This window comes from Eubalaena glacialis, chromosome 2, assembly GCF_028564815.1.
Source record: "Eubalaena glacialis isolate mEubGla1 chromosome 2, mEubGla1.1.hap2.+ XY, whole genome shotgun sequence".
NCBI classification, from domain to species: Eukaryota; Metazoa; Chordata; class Mammalia; order Artiodactyla; family Balaenidae; genus Eubalaena; species Eubalaena glacialis.
The window spans coordinates 133,579,425-133,594,867 of record NC_083717.1 but is presented as its reverse complement, the minus strand read 5'-3'; the positions used below and the strand labels follow the sequence as shown (position 1 = coordinate 133,594,867).

The 15,443-nt window shown below is 37.6% G+C and overlaps 1 protein-coding gene across 7 annotated transcripts in view; it reads right to left on the bottom strand.

The window, feature by feature from the left end:
* The window catches only part of MIPOL1 (mirror-image polydactyly 1), a 348,741-nt gene extending 337,564 nt beyond the window's left edge, over positions 1–11,177 (bottom strand). For 4 of the 7 annotated variants that reach the window (XM_061182468.1, XM_061182465.1, XM_061182469.1 and 1 more), the window contains exon 1: positions 10,973–11,177. The gene's annotated coding sequence lies outside the window, so the exon portion shown is untranslated. Of the gene's footprint in view, positions 1–10,806; positions 10,884–10,972 lie in introns of those variants that run through there. The other 3 variants (XM_061182470.1, XM_061182471.1, XM_061182466.1) reach the window with 2 other exon arrangements.
* Positions 11,178–15,443: the final 4,266 nt, after the last annotated feature.

Sequence of the window (15,443 nt, the reverse complement as noted above, 5' to 3'; positions counted from 1 at the left end):
TTTAAAGATGGGTATGAAGTTTTTAATTTAAACTAAAATGAAAATTAATCACCTGCAAGAAATAAAGGCAATAGAAACTAAGCCACTGAAATCCTACGCTGAGTTTCTTAACCAGTAAAGAATCACAAGGAAACTCAGACAATGAGTTTTTGTATATGAACTTCCTAAGTTACAGTTCACCTACCCAAATGAATTAGAATAATCTTGCCCACTGTGCCAGCTCATGCCACTGAATAAAATGTTCTACTTTGGGAGATCTTAAGCTGTATCACACAATATCTGCAGCTTCCGTGGTGGTAACAAGCTGTTTGACATAAATTAAGGAAATAGCTTCAATTTACATTAAATTTAAAAGACAATAAGAGTATTAAACTACTAATTAGTTTCAAGACATGCTGCTTAAAGAAGAGGTCTGCCACACTTCAGAAAATGTCATTTAAAAAAAATGAATTTAAATATTTTAAAAAACTTTAGGTTTTATGTATATGACACAATGCAAAAGAGCATTTCAACACCCAAATACAAATAGTATCTGTAAGAAATTACCATTCAAATTCCATCCAAGAAGTAGAGCAATAATGCAAATTTTTTTTCTAATTATGTTATGAACACTTATATCCTTGTACCTTAACATAAAATTACATGCTTTTAGGTCATACTTGGTAAGACATTACTTCCTAAAATCAAAACATTATTTAAAATAAATACATAAATAACAAAATGCACACTGTAGGGGTGAAAAACTTTTCCTTGATCCTCTTGGGATCCCTGGCTGGGCCTGAATAGTAAACTGACAAAGACAGATTAACAAGAGAAAAGCAGACAAGTTTATTTAATATAAGTTTTACATGACATGGGAGCCTTCAAAAGGAAATGAAGATGTGAAGAAAGCAGGCCCGAGCATTTTTACACTAAGTTTATGATGAAGAGTGGAAAGTCATGGAAAAACGTTATAGGACAAAAGGATGTGAGCCAAGGGTAGTAAACTGGGGAAAACTTAGCAAGGCCTGTTCGTTCAGATTCCTTTTGGTATCCTCCATCTTTGAAGATAAGGATGTTCCTTTCCTCCAGATAGAGGGAGGGCACCTCTCACATGAGGGTCTTATGACCTGCTTCAGTGAGGAAAGGGGAGGTCTGAGAGTCCTTCCTGCACCTGCCATTTCTCAAAATCCTTCCGCTTTAAAACATTCAATATGCCAAGGTATTATATTTTGGGGTAGCGTGTTCTGAATCCTGTCAACACAAAATGAAAATATCCTACAAATTACCCTTTCTTAACTATATATTATTTAGGATCATAGAGCACAGTGAAAAAAACAAGCAAATACTAATCAAAAGAAAGCGAAGTGGCTATATTAATATTAGACAAAGTGAAACACGAAACATTACCAAGACTAAGGACATTGAAGAGTTTAAATCACTTACAAGACATAAATAATCCTAAATATGTAAGCACTTCACAACAAAATGTCAAAATACAAGAGGCGAAAATTGATGAAAGGAACAACAGACAAATCTGTGATTACAGCTGGAAACTTCACCATACCTCTCTTAGTAATTAAGAGAGTAAGTACTCAGAAAATCAGCAAAGATAGAGAGGACTCAGCCTTATCAACCAACTTGACCTATTTGATATTTATAGACAGCTCTACCCAGCATAGGAGAATACACAATCTTTTCAAGTACACATGGCACATTTACCAAAAAAAACCCTATTCTGGTCCATAAAAAAAGACCTCAACACATGGATAAGAACTGAAATCATACAAATGATGTTATCTTACCACAAAATAAACTAGAAATCATTAACAAAAAGGTATCTCAAGAATCCCCAAACACTTCTAAATAACACATGGTTCAAAAGGAAGAGTAAAGGGAAATTTTTAAATATTTCAAACTGTATAAAAATGGAAACACAACATAACGAAAATCTGTGGGATATGGCTAGATCAGTGCTTAGAAGGAATTTATAGTATTAAACACTTGTATTGAAAAAGAGAGGAGGGTTCCCTTCTCTCCACATCCTCTTCAGCATTTATTGTTTATAGATTTTTTGATGATGGCCATTCTGACCAGTGTGACGTGATACCTCACTGTAGTTTTCACTTGCATTTCTCTAATAGTGATGTTGAGCATCTTTTCATGTGCTCTTTGGCCATATATATGTCTTCTGTGAAGAAATGTCTATTTAGATCTTCCGCCCATTTTCTGATTGGGTTATTTGTTTTTTTTGATATTGAGCTGCATGAGTTGTTTGTATATTTTGGAGATTAATCCCTTGTCAGTTGCTTCATTTGCAAATGTTGGTGGGAATGTAAATTGGTGCAGCCACTATGGAGAACAGTATGTAGGTTCCTTATAAAACTAAAAATAGAACCATCATATGACCCAGCAATCCCACTCCTAGGCGTATACGCGGAGAAAACCATAATTCAAAAAGATGCATGTACCCCACTGTTCACTGCAGCACTATTTACAACAGCCAGGACATGGAAGCAACCTAAATGTCCATTAACAGAAGAATGGATAAAGAAGATGTGGTACGTATATACAATGGAATATTACTCAGCCATAAAAAAAGAACAAAATAATGCCATTTGCAGCAACATGGATGGACCTAGAGATTATCATACTGAGTGAAGTAAGTCAGACACAGAAAGACACGTATCATATGATATCGCTTACATGTGGAATCCAAAAAAAAAGGGTACAGGGACTTCCCTGGTGGTCCAGTGGCTAAGACTCCACGCTTCCAAGGCAGGGGGCCCAGGTTCGATCCCTGGGCAGGGAACTAGATCCCACGTGCCACAACTAAGAGTTCCCATGCCACAACTAAAAAGATCCCGCATGCCATGCAACTAAAGATTCCACGTGCCGCAACTGAAGAACCTGCATGCAGCGATGAAGATCCCACGTGCTGCAACTAAGACCTGGTGCAGCCAAATAAATAAATAAATGAATATTAAAAAAAAAAAAAGTACAAATGAACTTACTTACAAAACAGAAGCAGAGTCATGGATGTAGAAAACAAACTTATGGTTACGGGGGGATAAGTGGGGGTAGGGATAAACTGGGAGATTGGAACTGACATATACACACTACTATATATAAAGTCGATAACTAATAAGAACCTGCTGTATAGCACAGGGAACTCTACTCAATACTCTGTAATGGACTATATGGGAAAAGAATCTAAAAAAAAAAAGAGTGGATATATGTATATGTATAACTGATTTACTTTGCTGTACGCCTAAAACTAATACAACATTGTAAATCAACTGTACTCCCATAAAAATTTAAAAAAAAAGGGGGGGGGGAGGACAGCCTCTCATTAGTACTTAAGCTTCCGCCTTTAAAAAAATGCAAAATTAAGAGAAAATTAAACTCAGAGTAAACAGAAGGATGGAAATGGTAAAGAGCAAAAATCAATGAAACTGAAAATGTGAAATCAACATAGAAAAATCAATGAAACCAAAAGCTGGTTCTTTGAAAAGAGCAATGAAATTGATACCCTCTTGGCCAGACTGATCAAGATAAAAATAAAGATGACATATATTGCCAATATCAGGAAGAAGAGGAGGATATTAAAACAATCCCATAGACATTAAAAAGATAAAAAGGGAATATTACAAATAACTTCACACCTATAAATTTGACAAATTCCTTGAAAGATACAATCTACCAAAGCTAACTCAGTAAGAATAGATAACCAGAATAGCCCTACATCTATTAAAGAAATTGAATTCATAGTTTTAAAAACCTTCCACAGAGAAAACTCCAGCCCCAGAGGATATAAGATCTCTTAATCCTTTCTTTCTTGGAAACCTCCTTCCTGAGGAGGCTTCTCTCAAATCTGGACCATCTGCTCTCTAGGCCTGCTATATAGCTGTCCTTCCTGGGACATCATTTCACTGTTTTCCTGGGTTGAATTTACTATTTCCTACAAGCCAGGTCTTTCTTTCACTTCTTTATTTTGCTAGAGCACAACTTCTGAGGCTTTTCAGGTGTGAAAACATCTTTGCTCTAACTCCTATACTTCACTGATTGTTAACTAGCCATAGTGCTGGTCAAGAAGACTGACGCTGATATATTCAATTCTTTTTTCTTTTTAGGTTTTCTCTCTGGAAACCTTCCAATTTTCTTTCTTTTCTTTTTTTATTCTTGGTGCTGTGAAATTTCACAAACATGTGCCTATGGCTAGGCTTTTTTATTTTTTTAAATTGAGTACTCTTAGGAAAAGAAACATAGAATGCTGTACACCTGGTTTTTAATGAAGGTTATTTTTGTTGGGGTGATAGAATTTGGGGCAATGTTTTGCTGTCAACTTTTTATTTATTTATGTTGCTTGAAAGAGTGTATAATGGTTATGCATTTATTATTTTCTTAATAAAAGAAAAGAGATAGTTGTAAAATAATACAGTATGACCACTGTTATATTAAGAAAATAAAAAAGCAAGCAAACCAAAACCGTGTGTTTGGATACATATATACACATATGGAAATGCATAAAGAAAGGTCTGAAAGCATTCATTCCAGGATTCTACAGTTTCTACAATAGCCACTAAAAGAATTACAAAGCATGTATAATTTCTGAAATAACAGAGGGTAAAAAATGGAATAATATAAAATATGAATGGATGAAATGATCCAACTACCAAATGCTCCAATTTTAAGATAAAGATGTCCCACTGGATTTTTAAAAATCCAATTCTATGTACACATTAATCAAAAGAAGGCTGATACAGCTATACCAAAATCAGAAAGAGGTCACAGATTGGAGAAGACTCAGGAAACATGACAACTAAATACAATGTGGGATCTGGATTGAGTCCTAGAACAGAAAAAGAACACTACTGTAACGGGAAAACTAGTGATAAAATGTATAGTGACTAGTATTGTAACAATATTAATTTCTTGATTTTGATAATTGTACTATGATTATACATTGTGTTAACATTAGAAGCAGGGTGAAAGGTTTACAGGATCTCTCTGTACTATTTTTGCAACTTTTCAGGAAGTCTAAAATTATTTCAAAATAGTTTTTAAAAAATCAGATTAGACATTAAAACAAACAGCATTACTAGAGATAAAAAGGAACACTTCTTCATGGAACAAAGGTTCAATTCATAGGAAGATAGACTAATTAGAAAGTTGACTACGCTTCCAATAACATGACTTCAAAATAAATAAATCAAAAATTGACAGAAAACTCCTAGGGAGAAATAGAATCCAAAATTACACAGCGAGATTTAACACATAGTAAATTGTCAGTAACTGACAATCAAGCACAGGTGTGCGCACGAACACACACACACACACACACACACACACACACACACACACACACACACATCAGTAAGGAAAGAGAAGATTTTAACAACAGCATTAACAAACTTCACCTACTAGTCACATATAAAGCACTGTACCCATCAATTGCAGAAGTTACATCACACATACACACACACACAGAGTCATACTCATACAACATTTTTTAAAAAGCCAGATACAAAACTCATTTCAATGATTATTCAATTGAAAATACCTGATGGTAGTTACATGGGTATTAACTTTTTATTTATTCATTGAACTGTCCACATATATTTATATACTTCTTTTTTACATGTATTGAATTTCACAATAAAGATATTTAAAAGTTAACTGATCTATATTATTTATTTATATACTCATTTATTTGTTTTTTCAGTTTTTCAAAACTTGTTCCACAGTAGCAAAAACCTCAAGATAAAACTATGAAGATGAGAAGCTGGTAAGCTCCAACAGAAAAATAAAACAAGATTCAGGATTAAGGGTTCCAGTAAAATCATCCCTGTTGTACTCCAGTAGCTTCCAAAACTTATAAATCAAGGGATACTAAAGGCAATTCTCAAAATAATATTTATACATACTCAAATCACCCTAATGCAAAACTGCAGATAAATAAGAGCAGACTACCTGGCTATCTACATCCCAAGCAGTATAAAATCTAAATTAAAAAGACCTTCAATACAGACAATATCTGAATCAGAGGTGCTCTTACCAATTGCCAAAAGCAGTTCTATGGTAAGTTTGTCCCATGATTACCCAATTTAATGAAACGCCAAACGAAACCAACCTTCAAAGTAATCATCTCTTTATGTTGCCATTTTTGAGAAAAACAAATACCTAGCAATTAAGTTAAAACAAACATAGAATAGTTAAATGGTTAATATTTTTCTTTGCACAAAGGTAAAAATAATATCTTCAAATATGCTTAAGATGATAAAAATACATTGAAGCTATGTTTATAAAAAACTTCAAGGAGAATTATTCCTTTTACTAAAAATTTTCTGAAATTAGTAAGAGCACTTTATTGGTTAGCTATTGCTACCTAATAAACCACCCCAAAACTTAGCAGCTTAAAACAATGCACATTTGTTTTCTCACACTTTCTGAGGAATTGGGTGTTGCTCAGTTAGGTTCTCAGTTCAGAGTCTCTCACAGGGTTGCGGCCACAGTGTCAGCCAGGGCGACAGTCATCTCAAAGCTTAACTCAGACATTATCTCCCAACTTCCGTCAGTGGTTGTTGGCAGGATTCAGTTCCTAGGGCGTTGTTGGTCTGCACAGGCTACTGGCCAAAGGCTCCCCTCAACTCCTTGATGGGTGAGGCTATCTATAGGTCAACTCATGATATGGCAGTTGGCTTCATCAAAGTGAGCAAGCAAGAGTGCGCCAGAAAAAAGGAAATTATAGTCTTTTATAATCTAATCTCGTAAGTGACATCCCACCACTTTCGCCATATTCTATTACAAGGTCTAGTCTACAGTCAAGGGAAAGGGATTACACAAGACTGTGACTACACAGATACAGGGTTATCTTAGAAGGCCACCTATCATAAGCAGCATAATGGAAAAAGCAACTGGAATAAAAAGTTAGGAGAACTGGATTCTAGTAACTATGGGACTATACACAATCTCTCAAGGTCTTAATATTTTCACTGAAAAAAACTGAGAGGGCAGCCTAAATGACCTCAAGGGTTACTTAAATTCTAAATCCTGTATTTCTCTACTGTGTCTTTTGGAAAGGATTACCAAGGATTAGAGTTACTTGGTCAAAATGCCTCATTTTACAAAAGAGAGCTGAGTTGCAGGAAGGGTTAACACAGACAGGTAGTAAACCGCACTCATTCTGCTCTTATGCTCAGTGCTCTTTGCACTGTAATGTATTCCTTTCGCAATTAATACCCTAAAACAACACTATCCTTTCTTTATAACAGTCTCAAAATCCAATAAATTCAAAGGAAGAGAGAATAATAGTACTAACAAGAGCAGCCAGAATTGGATAATGTTGTGCAAGATCTCTTTTTCTCTCATCAAACCCTAAAGCTATCTCTGTAGGTGGCATGTGAGATGAAACTGAACTATACTCTGCCCATCCCCAGTCCCAGGTATCTGGACATATTAGTAATAAGGGTATTTGCTGGAAGGCAAGTATGAAAGCAACAGACAATAGATCATAGCAGAGAAATATAGTCACCTTAAACAAAGTAAACAAGATTAAGTATAACCTAAATGAAGTATCTAAAAACAGAAACTGCAACCAGAAAGGGCAAGGTTTGTCCCCACTGGAATCCTGGAAAGTGGACAGTCCCAGAAGTCAACAATGGCAATGCACGCAATGAAGGCAACGTCCATGGGAGCAGGTACTCGAGGAAGCTAATGACAACAACTGAACTGACAGATATATCCTATGAACACAGAAGCATCAATCGGGATCTAGTATGATTACACATTTCTACTACATAAATACCCTATTTGCTCCCATACCAGGTAGGGGTGGGAGGCGGTTTTCACTTGTCAGAGAATCCCCTCCACCAGTATAAACCCTTTACCAGCCACAATAATTTGTAATGACTCCAACTCTGGTGCAAGTAGTGCAGTGAAAACATTGCATATAAGTACAACTGTTCTGTGTGGCAATTATAAAGCAGAAAGGTATTTGTATTAGTCAAAATATGTGTGTGTATATAAACACACACATAAATCAATGCATAACTGGATCCAAAATTTCTATATAAGAAAGGCTTAAGGACACTAGTGGGTTGGTGGTGGAAACTGGGGCCCAGTGGTTATCTTAAATCTGTGTCTGCGTAACAATCAAGCAAGATCATCCATATCAAAGAAAACATCACATTGATGGAGACTGCCCCAAGCCTCTCATTAGTATTAGCATATATCTAAGTATATACCTAAATTCACTTCTATAAGCCATCTAAAAGAAAGAAAGTGTTAGCTAAAAATGTTAACATATTTTCCAAAGTTTTTTTGATACTTTTGGTGCTGAGTGAAAGGCAGGGGACCAAAAGTAAGAGAAGATGAACTGGACAGCCCAATGGGGCATTTAAGGAAGAGAGCACCTCCAACTTGGGCAGGGGTGCCACAGTTCAGTTTCATGGCCCAAGCCATTGACTGTTACTTCCTATATTATGAGCATACTCAATTGGGTAGATATAAATTTCAACCAAGCCATCCCATGATGGAACTGCTCAAAAGACAATATCCATCTCAAAGTATTGCAAAAAGTAGGTATGCTTTTTTATACTTTTACTCAGTGTCGACAACTGCCTGCATATTCATCTCTTTCTTAGCCTTTTATGCTAATCAACAAAGGGTTGTATTTCCTTTCTTTTCTTGCTTCTTAACCTCTTTTTTGTTTGTCAGCTTTAAAGGGATGGGAGATAGCAGGAGCAATAAGAACAATTTAGAGAAGTCTCAAAGAGGTCTCTAATTAGTCTCAAGGTAAAACTGGTAAAAAGCAAAGGAAGTATGTTTAGAGATTTGAAATTTAACACCAAAACACTACAGCACACATTACTTAGTACTATTATGTATTTATACTTTTCCAATATAGCCCCATCTAATGATGTCACCAACAATGAGCAGAAGATCAAATGGTCATTTATGAACAGTCATTTTTCAACATAATAGTGGTTAGCAAAGAATGAAATGAAGGAAGGAAGGAAGGAAGGAAGTTAAAGAAAACAGAAAGGGAGGGAGGGAGGAAAGGAGGGAAGGTAGGCAGGGAAGCAAGCAAACAGGCAGGCAAAAAAAAAAAAAAAAAGGAAAGAAGGAAGAAAGAAAATACAACAGAGACTGTATATGGCCTGCAAAGCCTAAAATACAGGCAGTCCTAGCTAGGACTGCTTTAACTGAAACTCTTCAAAGCAAGACTGCCTATATTAACTATCCAGCCCTTTACAGAAAATTTGATAACCCCTGCCAATGGAGATATCCAAATGGCCAATACGTAGACATATGAAGAGGTGTTAAGTATCATTAGTCCTTACGGGAATTAGGGAAAAACCCCAATGTGATATCACTACCCACCAGAATGGGTAAAATGAAAAGGACAATGCTAAATGTTGCAAACATGTGCAGGAGCCAAAATTCTCAAACACTGATAACAGGAGTGTTAACTGACAACTAATTTGAACAACTTTTTGGTAGTGTATACCAGAAATACATATTTGCATATCCTATAATATAGCCATTTCACCAGTAGGTATACATCCAACAGAAATGTATACATATGTTCACCAAAGTACTTACAAAAAATGTTCAGAGCAGCCCTACTGGTAATACCCAAAAAATGGATGGAATACTGCTACATAACTTGTATAAATCTCATGAATATAATATTGAGCAAAAGTGAGACACAAAGGACTATAAACTGTATGATTCTATTTATATAAAGTCAATAATAAGTAAATTCATTGATGTCAGAAATTGAGATAACGGTTACCTTTGGAAAGGGGACACAAAGTGGGGCTTCTAGGATGCAAGTAATGTTTTTTCTTGGATATGCACACTTTGTGAAAATTCAATGAGCTGTACACTTATGATTCATGCACTTTTCTGTGTGTCTATTACGCTTTAATAATTAACACACTAGAAACATATATCTACAAACTCTATGCCTTTGAAGGAAAATTGTGTACATCTCTCGTTCACTTTTTGGGTTTGCCATCATTACCTCTCCCCAATGAGATATCTTAATTCCTGTTACCTTATATAGAAAGCAGCTTTGTTTTAATTAATTCTCTTGGTATACTATTGCACAGGATACCCACGTTTATGTAACCGTCATTTTAGGTTAGTTCCACACTAGATCCCAAGGAGAAACTCTGAAAAGCCAGTAACTTGTTATTGTGAAAGTTATCTGGGGAAGGAAAAAAAAAAAAAAAACCTCCTTAAAATATTGTTTTGTTTGGCCCTTTGTTTTGGTTCACCTTTGTCTACTACCACTGTGATTTAATCTGCATAAAATGTTCAAAGGAGCTTTTCAAAAAGCCTGTTCTTGTGGAAAGTTTTTTCTTTCTACAACATCCTGTCTAATAATGCTGTTATCTTGTGTTTATCCAGTTCCTTTCATCCATGGAGCTTAAAGTACTTCACAAATAACTGTCGGGTGGTGTCACCTTCCAGTCAGCGAAATGTGGGCCCAGAGACATTGTGAACCCCCAAAAATTCTAACAGTACCTTTGTACAGCATGGCTCAGCGTGCCTAAAGAAGCACACATTCTTTGCCGAAACTTTCAAGTGTGAGACCTGAAATGCAAAACGAATGAGTGACTCTCAAGGGCACAGAGTCAATCATAGGTTGAGGCAGGACCTGAACCCTCCAATTCACTGCCTCTTAAGGGAAAAGCAAACAAACAAAAACCTACACCCTTGAATATATGCTCAGCTGCAGAACTCTTGTAATAGGAAACAGGGGAAGATGCCGAAATCATGCCCAGAAAGAAGACCGGAGGACCCCACGACGCTGACCTTCGAGGGAGCCCCATCACTCCCGGCCGCACGGGGCCAACCTTCACCGGGTGCAGTTTCTGCGCGGTCCCTTCTCCAAGGAGGCTACGGCCGGAAATTCCACGTCTGGCCTCAACCCACTCCTCCTTTTCTCCGGTCGCCCAAACCTCCCACCCTACCCGTTTACCTGAGATGCGTCCCGCACCGCCCCAGGAGCCGACTCTGCGCGCTCGCCCAGACTTTCTCAGGCCCGACGCGCAGGCACCACGTCAACCAATCGACGCTCACTCGGGGCCTCCCAGCCCAGGGCTCTTCCGCGCGGGGAGGTGCGCTCGCCTGCGAACGTCCCCACGGGCCGCGACCGGGGAGCGAGCCAGCCGCCAGCCGCGCGAGGGGGCCCAAAGGGAGGAGAGGCTGAGCGGGCGCCGGGCGGGGGCAGGCGGCGCACACCGGGCATGCGCGTGCCGCACCACTAGGGACGTGGGGCGGGGGCGGGGCCTCTGGGCAAAGGAGCGAGCTTGGGAAGTCTTCGCTGGAGTTTCGGGAAGTAAGAAGGTGGTGTTAGGGCTGATCCGCAGGGCGCTACGGTTGTCAGGTCTGAGACGACGGACGCATTCTGTGAGAGTAAAATATTCCCCGGACAAAATCTAATGTGGTTAGAGGAGGGAAACTGCGTGCTTAAAAACGTGTCTTGTGGCCTCAACTTGAGCGTTGTCGAGTCTCCACAGGAGCAGGCGGAATTGTGGTTTCCGGTTTTGTTTGTGTGTGTTTTGGGGCGAGAGGGACAGTGGGGATGGGACCCCAGGGAGAGAAGAGGGCCGTGCTGGGAAGGGATGGTTGAATGAAAAAGGCCGCAGTTGGGCTCCAGTTGGATAAGCAAAAAGCAATACCTAGCTCCTAGACAAAGAATGCTTCAGACTAAAACTTGGAGATGGTTAACTTTTGATTTAAGTACTTAAGAAAGAGATATGGATACTTAACGTTCAGTATATGGATTCTTTAAGACAAAATGTTGAGCCTTCCAGAATTAAAAAATTAAGTCCTCAATTCGTGTACCTCCCTGTTGAAACAAGAAAGGACTACAGCTGATAGTAATTCACGTGTGGTTTTCTTGCACTACAGATCAGTATTTCTTTTACGAATGTCACGTTAACTCCTTAAGACACCACATAGTCATTGAGCACATACTATGTGCCAGGGACTCTCTGGGTTTGCATAATAAGCAATAATGATGATTTCTTACACATTCCCAAAGAACAGGCATAATATGAAGTGTTGACAGTTTCCCAAGTTAGTGGTTAAAGTTAATGAAAGGAACCTACACTTTAGTAAAAAAGAGTGAAAAAAAAGAAAACATGAAAAAACTGGATGTAAATTAGTTGGAAGAAAATAGGTTATAATATTCACAAACTCTTGGTTATTATATTGTAATGAATGCACAGTGCTCTGAAGAGGTTTTTTGTTTATAGATTCAGCTTTGAAATGCATTTTTCTTTACTTCAGTCAAGGTCTGAATCAGATATTTATGGACAAGAAGTACCATAAAAATATATGAGGCAAAAGAGGAGTGATATAGTTTGTCAGAGTAGATGGCAAGGGTACCCTAATCAGGAAAAATGATTTGTGAAAGTGTTTAGGGCCAACTCAAATTTATGTAAGAGAAAGGAGGGAAAGTTGCTTTTTCTAGCTAAGGAATAACAAGAAATAAGGGGGGGATAGTGACCACAACACTGAGAAAAGCCAAATAATGAATTTATAGGTTAAATTTAGAGAACATGCATATACTATTTTGGGGGGGGTTAAAGGTACATTAACGCTGGTTTTTTAAAACTCATTATCTGGATGCCAGAAGTCTCCAGGGTAAGGAGAAAATCCATATTTTCTTTCCTTTTAGTAACATGTTTTTTCTTCCGTTGTTTTTATTCAATGAGTTCAAACATTATGCCTTTTCTCCTTAGTCCTTACTCCAACTTACCTGAGGTTACTCCTTAATGTCCTTTTCCTGAACTTTTCATACCACAAGAGCTAATTTTTTCTCAACCGCCTTCCACCACCACCATCACGCACATGTACATTTTTCATTCTCTATCCTGCTAACAGTTGCCAGTCTACAAGGAATGAAAGGCACCAGTTAGAGCTTTTCTTCTCTTCTCAAGCTAATTATCAAAGATGTTGTCTATGTCCTTATTCCTCCTATAAGTTGGATAAGTATGAGAGGGTAAAGAACATGAACCTCTTTTTCATTACAGAGAGCAAAAGAATGTCAGATCATGAATACTGTCAAGTTCACAAATATCATCAACCTCCCACAATGTGCCAGCCACACCAGTCAGTTGTGGAAATGAAATAATGAATAAAAACTATGCACGCAAGTAGCTGAGAATGTCATGTGTATTAGTCAGGGTTCTCTAGAGAAACAGAAACTATAAGATTAGTTAGATAGATTTTTATTGTAAAGGGTATCTTGTTTTAATTTGCAATTCTGAGCTTAATCCTCTCCTGATATCAGTATCTATTTATCTTCCACCATTCCCTTATGTACCTAATAACAGAACTTCAAAATACATAAAGCAAAATGTGCTAGCACCACAGAGAGAAATTCACAATTAATATAAAATTATAGTCAGAGATTTCACACTCATCTCTCAAAAATTGATAGAACAAGCAGACAGAAAATCAGTAAGTGTATATAAGACTTGAACAACACTATCAACCACAGCTCTATTAACCAACTTACCTAATTGACGTTTATAGAACACCGATTAACAGCAGGATACACTTTCTTTTCAGGTCTGCATAAAATATTCCAAGACAGACCATAATCTATATCATAAATACAAATTCATTTAAAAGGATTAAAATCAGGAGTGACATTAAGAAAATGGCAGAATATGCAACCCCATACCCTCCTTCTCCAATGGAGACACAAACTTAACAATAATACATGGGCCAATTGTCTTTGTGAGAAATCCAGAAACCAGTTAAGTGGGTCCTGCACCCAAGGTTAGTGTGAAACCAACTGCACCAATGCCTAGTGGGAAGTTTTGTGGCACTCACTTGCAAGTGATCCACCCCCAATATAACATGACTGGAAGGAAACCCTCAACTCCCATCTTCTCCCTGAGGAGAGAAAGGAGTAGAACACATGTCCAGTGATCTGAATTTTCAAGAAAGTGCCTGAGTGACTGGTTTCTATCTTGCCTGAATCTAAGTATTGACAAGAATGGGTGGCCAGTTTGGGGCTGCTGAGAACAAAAGCAATCAATGTGCCCCAGAGTCCACCATACTACAGACAGAAGCTAGGTGGAAGTCCAGTACTACAGCTTACTACTGCACCACAGAGGCCACAGTATTGCAGACAGGTGCCAGAGGGAGATCCTGAGTAGAAACTGGCAAACCTCTTCAATTATTAGATTACATGCACAAGCCCAAAGTGGTCACATCTCCAGATAAGGCTTTAAGAGGTCTCCAGGATCTCTAGCTGGATTGATTGTAGAAAGTCCTCCCTGTATGAAACCAGACCACAAAAACTGGGAGAGGTGGCTGATTTTTCAAATGCTGAAGTCCCAACAGAGGATGACAAGCCATACAAAGAAACAGGGAAACATGACCCATTGAAAGAAAAATTAAATTTGATACCTACCCTAAAGAAATGGAGATATATGAGTTACCAAAGAATTCAAAATAACCACCATATGGATGCTCAGTGAATTAAAAGAGAGCACAGATCAATAATTGATGAAGTCAGGAAAACAATACATTAACAAATGAGAACATTAACAAAGAGGTAGAAACTATGGAGAAGACACAAACAAATTCTGAAACTGAATTCTTCACCAGAGAGAGAAGAATCAGTGAAATCGAACACAGGACTTTCAAAATCACTTAGGCAGAGGAACAAGAAGAAAAAAGAATGAAGAGAAATGAAAAGAGGCTAAGGGACTTGTGGGACACCAACATGTAGAATAACATAAGCATAATGGGAGTCCCAGAAGGAGAAGAAAAAGAGAGGACAGAGAGCCTATTTGAAGAAATAATGACTGCAGACTCACCAAATCTGAGAGAAATGGACATACAAATTCAGGAGGCTCAAAAACTCCAACTAGATAAATGTAAAGACCTGCACTGAGATACATTATAATCAAACTATCAAAAATCAGAGACAAAGAGTGAATCTTGAAAATGGCAAGAGAAAAGCAACTTGTCCTGTACAAAGGAGCTTCTATTAGAATATAAGCAGATTTCTAAGCTGAAACTTTTCAGGCTAGAAGGGAGTGGAATGATGAATTCAAAGTGCTGAAGGAAAAAGAAAAAAACTGCCAATCAAGAATACTATATTCTGCAAAAATGTCTTTGAATAACAGAGGAGAAAAAGGCTTTGCCAGATAAATAAAATCTGAAGGAGTTCATCACCACTAGTCCTGCCCTACAAGAAATGCTGAAGGAAACCATTCAAGTTGAAGTGAAAGAATGATAAACAGCAACACAAAACCATATGAAAATATAAAACTCCCCGGTAAAGGTAAATTTATAGACAAATATAGAATCCTACAGTATTGTAATGTAGATGCATCAATCACTTTTTTTTTTTTAAACATCTTTATTGGAGTATAATTGCTTTACAATGGTGTGTTAGTTTCTGCTTTATAACAAAGTGA